Here is an 8,512-nt window from a genome sequence, read left to right as displayed (position 1 = left end):
ATAGTCGCCATACTGCGCATGAGAAAATACCTGAGTTTTAAGGTCGTACAAAAAAAAACTCTCGTGCCACTTATAGGTAGTAAAGACTGCTATGAAAAAACTTTATTTTAAACTCAATAGACAGTTTACCAAACGATTTTTGTATTAAATAATGTTGAGCAGTTTATTGTATCTGCTTAAAACTATGCAAATTAGACATAACTGTACGGTAATGTTAACTAAGCGACGATTATTAGTGTTATTTACTATATTCATGTCAAGAGTAACGAGGCTTGTTTGACATATAATGCCTAAATTGTAAAGAATAATATAATATTTATCACGATGGCCTTAATTTCTAAACTCTAACAGCGAATGTAACAAGACTTAGTTTTACGGTGATTCTGACTTCCACTTATTCACATCTCTTCGGTATCTATAACTATTAGTAACTAGGTTCGAATTTTTTGATTTTAATTTAACATTTTCCAGCAAATATAGATTATTATGAATATGCAATAAAGTTATAGTATTTTCCAAAAATAACTTGAACGCAAAAAAGTTAAACTGAGACTACGAATGTAAATGTAGGTATGTAGGTAGGTATATCAATCAGTCGCAGCCGTATTAGAGATGATTGATTTATATACATATGTATAAATGCGCGACCACTGAACATATGATATATATGCTAAAACTAGTAACTATAATAGTTACAAGTTTTATACCTGGCCCAGGTCAGGTCAAACAGACCAGTACCCACTAGTAGACCTCATTGACCGATTTGTCTAAAGACCATCTAAAGAAAACGTTTAGTTTAGAAAATGATTTGAATGAAAAGAAATGATAGAAGATTTGTTTCTTCTAGCGTCCATCTACGATGTGTGTTTGTCAGTCTCGCCTTTGCAGTCTACTATGGAGTACATTTTGTGTGGATTGAGTGTATGTTGAATACAAAAATATGTCTCAGTAAGCAACCTGATACACGTCTCAGAAATCAAAATTGCGCAAAATATCTTTTGAATGAAGCCCTCTCCACTAAACGCTGGGCGCCTCTTGAGCCTATAAATACATACTTAAAATAAATTAAGAAAGACGTGTACAAAAAGGCTAGATTAGGTATTTCCGTTAAAGAGCGATCTCTTCCAGACAACCATAGTGATTCAGTATATGATTATTTTGTACTACGTACTGGTTAAAAAACATCTGAGAATGGTAAGAAAACATCGATATCAAATGTTATTCAACCATGTATAACTGCTCTACATTAATTATCTATTGTTATAATAAAGTTTAGTATCTTTATTAAATTATGTAGCTAGATGTAAACAGTATTACATAATTTAACTATTTTGCTTAAAGAATCTTATAAAGTGAAAAAAAATATTGGTGTTTAATAACAGTCAATTTAGGTAACTTTTCAAAGTTTCTCTGTCACCAGAAAATATAATTTTTACACAGCCTTTTTGACATCGGTTGTATAAACTTTGAAAATGGACGGCAATCCATTTATCACTAGAAACACAAATGAAAAACACTTCCCTTTTACTATAAGTTACCAAAATTGACGATATTAACAATGCGCCCATATTTATAATGAAGTTGAAGTTATCAATGATTTGATAATAATATAACCTATGTTTTTAGTATAGCATAAGTTAAAGCGGTTCTAAAAATAATATTAATAACGATATTGTGTTCAATTGTATATTACTATAAATGCGCTGATAGGAAGCATGATTCTATTTAATTTGCACTGGAATCATGTGCATCGGCCACTTTACCTTGTTAAGTAAAATTAAATCAATGATATGAATATTATTGTTATTTTAAAAAAAAATATCGAAACTTTAGCGCCTGTAAGTTGTCCGTCTTTTTGACCACATAAACCAAAGAGTTTTATAATCCAATTCCGACCTCAAATAGTGAGAATTCACAAACCGTTAAAAAGAAAACAGTACGTGATTAACGCCCCAAATTAATTTACTAGTGCTATCCTTTTCCTACATGCCTCCCTATCCTTTTCTACGATCGATAAAAATGGCTCTACTAACAGTAGTATTTCAATGAAAAGATAAAAATTAATTTCGGAAGATATTAGACCCTGCCTAGTCAAAGATACCTTACTGAAAAATCAATAAATTGTTACCACCTACCTTAATGGAACATCAAGCTGTGTCCACTTAACTTCCAAGATGTTTTTTAGTAAGCGAGTGGCCATGAAATTCAAACTCGTAATACACCTACATTTGACAGATTAATTCTTGGATGCTAAAGGTGTCGAAATTACGTCATAAATTGCATTTCGTTGGTAGTTTCCAGATTGTCACAGATAATCAGGCTCCGCATCCGAAATCACAACGGCTAGGCCGGGCGATCATCACCCATTTGTTGACATGTTTACAGTATTTATTCTTTAAAGGTACTTCGACAATATTAGTTAGCGCAGAAACGAGTAATCTAACGCGATTTAAAGTAACTGCCACCAACTGAATGAAGTTTGTTCTGAATTAACGTACTACATGATTTGTAATACAATAACAACGAATTTTTAACGTTACAGCACTTTGCATGCCACCATGCAACTGCCAATAGCGGATAAGAAATGAGATGTACGAAAATCATCTCTTCAGTGCATACATTATTGTAACATATAAAGCGGCAGTACCAAACTGAATTAATAGATATTACTCATATATATAATATTCATTGCTCCCAATTTAAGTAGAGGCTACCATTTGACTGATTTTTAATAGTTTTTATAATAAATTAACTCGAATATATATTATACACTCAATTACGATATTGGCAGATCTTAATCCCACTTCTGATTACAAATTTAATTTAAAATTAATGTGCTTTGTAACAAAGTTTCATCGAAATAGTAGAATTGTTTGTAAATTATATGTAAAAATCATTGCGCTTGCGTCATATCATTAAATTTAAGAAAAAGTCTATATTTAAAGATCATATTATCTATGTAATATTTGGAATAGAATGCAAAATTAATTTGTTGAAGACGTTTTCAAATTCTATATGTATTGACTAAATCTGCCTGATGCAAAATGGCTATATAATATTCATAGAATCATAGTTTTAGATGGTTATTATGTTTGTAGCCTTATGTTAGAAACATATTGTATCCCACCTGACCTGATGTCACGCCACGCCACGCATAGCATCAACACCATGCAATATAGCGTGCTTGGATAGCTGGAATCGCGTGGCGTGTGCGTTTCTGGTCATACGACATACTAAAATTCTATTTGGTGGAATGTTTTTATATGTATCTACCATTATTTATGTCCAAGAAATACAGCGAATGAGTTACCATAAATTGGTTAATGTTGGAACTAGGAACATTTTTTTCTTTAAGGCTTTAGCAAATCAAATAACTATCCAGAACGCCCATTGTCGTAGACAATCCGAAAGAGATAATGAGGACAATACTGTCAGTGTACTACCGTCGGTTAAAGCTAAATTATTTAAAAACTACAGTTTTATACAACCGACTTTGGCGTCTCTAAAGTAAGGATTATAATAATTCTGAAACAAGAACGTTACACATTTTGGTATAACACTGCTTTAAGCGATGGTAGCAGGCTGATCTATTCTATACTAGTACTGGTTTCCAATAAACCGTAGATGTTTACGTCACACCCGGTCGTAAATATTTAAGTAAAACCAATTTTCTTGCTGCAACTCCTTGGCTGTGTTTTTCAAAATCTGAGGTGCAAACAAAACTGTTTTTATTGTCTAGTGTTTATTATTCGTATACTCTGTAAGTTTCACATTGTTTTAAGGTCTATCCAGATATAGCAGGGGCTAGATATAGCAGGGGCTGCGTCAATGTTGGTGGCGTACCGTTTGTATCAAAATTGTTACGCTTTGTAACCTGAGCTGCAATCTCAGTTGCTTTGTAACTAATCTTATCGACTGCGCCATGTCTATTGGAAAAAAGTATGCAATGTACCCGAGCAGTCATGCCCAAATTTAGGCATACGCCCAGGGTCACGTATCTAACAATAGTATCAATGAAATGTGTAAAACTTAAATAAATAAATTTGTCCCATACGTACATTGTTACTGCGACCCATTGCGTCGCAGTATCTGTTAGGCCCCGTAGCGCGATTATTAATAGCTTTTTAACCCTTCCTCGGGAATTCGGTTATCAAACACATAAAATATTTTTCAAATCAGACTGGTAACGGAGCATAGAATACGGTGACCTTGATATATGTGGGAAGACCTTTAATCGTTTGAAGGTTTTGAAATTAGGGAGATTATATAAGATATTATTGTAAAAAAATGTAGCTTAGTTTAAATAATGTGTATGCATTTATATGTTTTAACACAAGTTACTTGACTTCGAATTTTGATTAGGTATTTTGAACTTATCTAATACTTTCTTATATACTGACCTTCTATTCCCAGCTATTCTGCCAAAACGAAAGCTTTTGATTATTGCATTACAATCATGGCTAACTTAGTTATTCACTGAATTACAGTATGTCTCGTCTACATTAGTAAATATTACTAGCGATTGTTCACAACTTCTTCAGCTAAAACCTTCCGGGATTTTGGTCTTTTTCATGTCATGTCAGTCATGAAGCATTTTGCTCGTATTTCGGAAGTTCACTTAAGCAATAATTTTCATTTGAATGGGCAAATAAGGTCATTTTTTCGTCGTAATCTCTCCATATTTAGGGTACAAAATCCTTGTCAGTTGGAAATCAAGCTGGTCCTAGTAATTTTCTTATATTGAATTAGTTAAGTACCTCAAATCGTAATACAATTCGTCTCCCCTACTTTTATTGTTTAACACATAACTTAAATTTGGCAATTAGATATACAAATGGACAGTATTAACGTAGATGATGCTATATGCTTTTAATCTATAATTCATCTGCGGTAAGAAAATAGGGACTTGTTGTTTGCCTTGCGCATGCCTTTACATTGAACGATGGGTCGAAGCTTACGACTAAATACCCTAGCCTTTGGAACTGGATATCAGATTTCCTGAGTCTGTGATCATTTCCATTTGCCTCAGATGGAAAGTATTTTTGGATCTAATAGCTTAATAGCTATCAACACCGTTCTCTCAGGCGCAAAAATAACAGCACTATAACATAAAGATACTTATCCTTTCATGGGCTAGTGGAGCAGAAATAGCACTTTAACTAGAAAAGGCCCTGGTGCAACGCAAAGATCAGACCCTAAGAGAGGTTATACTAACCTTATCCAATTTAAAGCTGTCAAACGTCAGCGTGTTTATTCACGAGTCCAATCTCTCTGATTCGGACTTTACGAAATGTATTTGTACCGATCACTAGCAGTATTTTTGGCTCCTAGATAGTATTTCTTCCAACCTTAACTTTGGACAATGTTCGATGCACTGTAACTACTAAATACACGCGGAATAATTTATACGCACTGCAAAGTTCTGGAATGCCTTTCCGACTGGCGATATAATAATTTTCCATTATCGTTTGGTCTTAAATGTTTATGAATAAGTAGCGAGGACTTGATCAAATTGTAAAATGACCACGCGCTCCGCCCAGCTCGTCTTTTAATTCATGGACACAATAAGTCAATATTTTCGTGACAAGAATTAGTCTATATTATTTAACAAATCGCGTAAGTTTATGAAATATGTAATTAAATCTAGTATTTTCTGATATTTCAACGATTAATAAAAAAAAACTATTTTATAACAATTTAACTCTTATATATTTTAAGTTTTAAATTGATGCAGTCTACCAACTAAAAACTAGAGTAGAATAACGTTTGATTTTAAATTTTTAAAATAATAGATAAAATAACTTTGAGATAGTTGCTAATTTAATATTTTCTTAGATATTTCTACACAGATGCTATTAGATTGTATTAAATATTTTCGATTAGGTACATAGATTTGTTTTCGAATTTTAATATATTTTAATTTTCTTATTATGCTATTCAAATATATTTTATTTTTAGATATTATAAATTAGAGCACTATGCAAATAAACCACAAAATGAATTATTGTTACGAATTATGTGAAAGTTTTTAAATTATTGCCCATATTAGTGTTGACATTTCTGATATATGACTTATCGTAAGGAGTGTGAGCATCTGTGCCGGCTATCGCGAGCAATGTGCCTCAGAAATTCAACTAGCTAGTTTGGCATTCCAAACACCACATTTCATTTCAAAGGAGCGAGTTTTTAATCGCAAAGCCAGTCAGTCTTCGTTAGCATCCGCATGACGCCATTTCGCCATTAGAAAGGTAGGGGTATTAGTCGATCTTGAACAGTTGTTATTAGGGCTACAGTCGTAAACTGACCTCACACCCCTCCCTCGTCCTTTGAGGTAGCACATCGAGGACACATGGTTTCAGGATCGATCGCCTATAACAGTCCACAGCTGGACTAAAGGCCTCCTCAACGGGAGGGTTCGCCCATAATCCCCACGCCGGGCAGCAGGATTGGTGATCGCAGTAAATGCTAGTAGTAGCACAGAGCACGCTGTTGTCTGTTCTTTGTTATATTCTCTTAGTCGCCTCGTACGAAACTCCCGGTAAGAGGAGGTGTGGTGACAACTGTATTCTGATCTGCCGTCACATCACATGGTTTACTCAGATCGAACGTACCATTGGTGGTTTGGTACATAACTCGTTGTCTTGTTCGGCGCAGTTGCAATTTCTGTTGAAAACATGCAGGAGTAGAATATGACGTGGATAGACATATCTGACGGTTATAAAGAAGAGCAATGCCATTCAAAAAAATGTAATACCTCACATGTAAGTATACGCTAGCGAGTTTATAAAACATAGTATTTGAAAACTAACCCCAGATTGTAAGTAGATATTTGAAGGTCTATCAAAAAAGTTAATTGTTAAGGCCGTTTCAAAAGAATATTTGTAAGAACTTCGTCGTCTACAAATCAAATTCTTGTCTAAATCAGGCATAACTTTTAATATTGTGTGACGTTGATGGCAATTGTATTCGTCAATTTAAATATTATATCATACTCCGTAGACGAGCAGTGTCTTGTAAAAAAAGTATTGTAATGTTATGGATTTATATATTTGTAGAAGTGCCCGATTCCGTTAAAAATGCCAATGTTGATCTTATACAAAACGACGCTTAGCTTAAAACTATTGTAATAAATCGACAATATTAGCGTTCTCTTCGGTGTGTCGTTGTTCGTATTAGGTGTTAAACTGTGTCTATTCAGTATTAACCATTAGTGCGTTGTTACACCACTAGTGGTATTATCTTATTAGTGTAGAGTTTTATACAGGAGTGGAACATTTAAATCTGGTCGATATTTGATCGTATATCTAAGTAATAATATAAATTTATACTCACCTTCCTACATCGCTATAAAGTAGATAGTTATACGTTCCCATGCCGTGTGTTGCATACGAATCAGTCAATTTAGTGAATGTTCTACCATTTTTATAAGTTATATCGACAATATTCATTAGCGCAGAAAAAGGAGTGGACACGACGACTAAAAAGTTTATTTGTAAATACCACTTAAATACAGACCTTGTTGTTACGCGTTAAGATTCGAAATACAACATCGCTCCATCCATCTCGCTGCTATACTCTAAGGACTGTTAAAAAGAAACAAGTGGGTTTCTGAATAACTATGCAAGCAGCTGATGCGATTATGATGTTAACGGATGTTAAAGTCAAATGCAAAACTTTCTTTTTTTTAAATATACCAATAGAAGCCGCTTTTAGTGCTCACTTACTCTAACAAAACGTTTCCAATTCTTATAACGGATGAAGATAAGATTTCATTATTGATGAGAAGGTTTGGCGACAACCAAAAAAAAAAACTTCGCTATTCACATCGTCGTCGTTGTAACTTATAAAAGTGGAAGTACTAATTGAAACAATTAAAAAAATCAACTAAACGTAACTTCATATTTACATAAGTATTATAAAACGTAAAAAAATAAAATGATGCCAAATAAAAAAAAGCGTCTGTAAAGCCCATAAAGTGTAATAATTATAATATAATCGGTGTATTGTGGCCTTTAACGGAATGAAGGGCCAACGTGTTAGTCAATTTAGAGAAAATATTGAAGACTGAACTAGAAAGTGAATACTCAATTGTTTTTGTCCTAATTCTGTTTTTATCCAAATAAAGCTTACGTAGTAGTGTGACGTTTAATTTATTATTTAGGTTAATAATACTTTGTACAAAATTAATGTACTGTAAGATCTGTCCCTTAATTATATTAATAATTAGTAGAATCAATTATTCAAACATGGAAGACTAGGCAGGTTATTGTAATGTTTCTCATAGTCAATTATAAATAATCCCACTGGCTTGTACAAATTTCATACTCATAAGCATCTTCGGATAAGATTGTAGATTGTGTAACTATCATAATCCTACTGTTTTATAATTCTGACCATTACCTTAACTGTGTAAACTTAATTACGAAAGTGTTGTGAATGCGGTTAGATTGTAAATGTGTAATAAATCTATATTATCTTTTTTCTTAATCTTCTCGATCAAATAAACTATCCG

This window comes from Pararge aegeria, chromosome 2, assembly GCF_905163445.1.
Source record: "Pararge aegeria chromosome 2, ilParAegt1.1, whole genome shotgun sequence".
In the NCBI taxonomy this organism is placed as follows: Eukaryota; Metazoa; Arthropoda; class Insecta; order Lepidoptera; family Nymphalidae; genus Pararge; species Pararge aegeria.
The sequence above is the reverse complement of the archived record's forward strand: the minus strand, read 5'-3'. Positions refer to the sequence as shown.